Below are 270 nucleotides of genomic sequence, written 5' to 3'. Positions count from 1 at the left end.
GAAAAACCCCTCATTAACAGTAATTAAGGACCCCCTGAGGGGGGAGGGGAGGATTCGGGGTCTCCCCAGTGCCCAACCCCCCCCTTTTCCCTGGGAATTCCCCCAAAATTCATCAAATTCCTTCCAAATCTCCCCAAAACAATTCCAGCATTTTCCAGGGAAATTTAATTAAGGGGAACGGGGGGAGGAGAAGATTTGGGGGGAATTTCTTGCCCCTTTTCCCACTTTTTTCCCCCAAAACCCCTCCCCCAACCCCGAAACCCAGCAAGG

Source organism: Corvus brachyrhynchos, unplaced genomic scaffold (genome assembly GCF_000691975.1).
Source record: "Corvus brachyrhynchos isolate BGI_N302 unplaced genomic scaffold, ASM69197v1 scaffold442, whole genome shotgun sequence".
In the NCBI taxonomy this organism is placed as follows: domain Eukaryota; kingdom Metazoa; phylum Chordata; class Aves; order Passeriformes; family Corvidae; genus Corvus; species Corvus brachyrhynchos.
The sequence above is the reverse complement of the archived record's forward strand: the minus strand, read 5'-3'. Positions refer to the sequence as shown.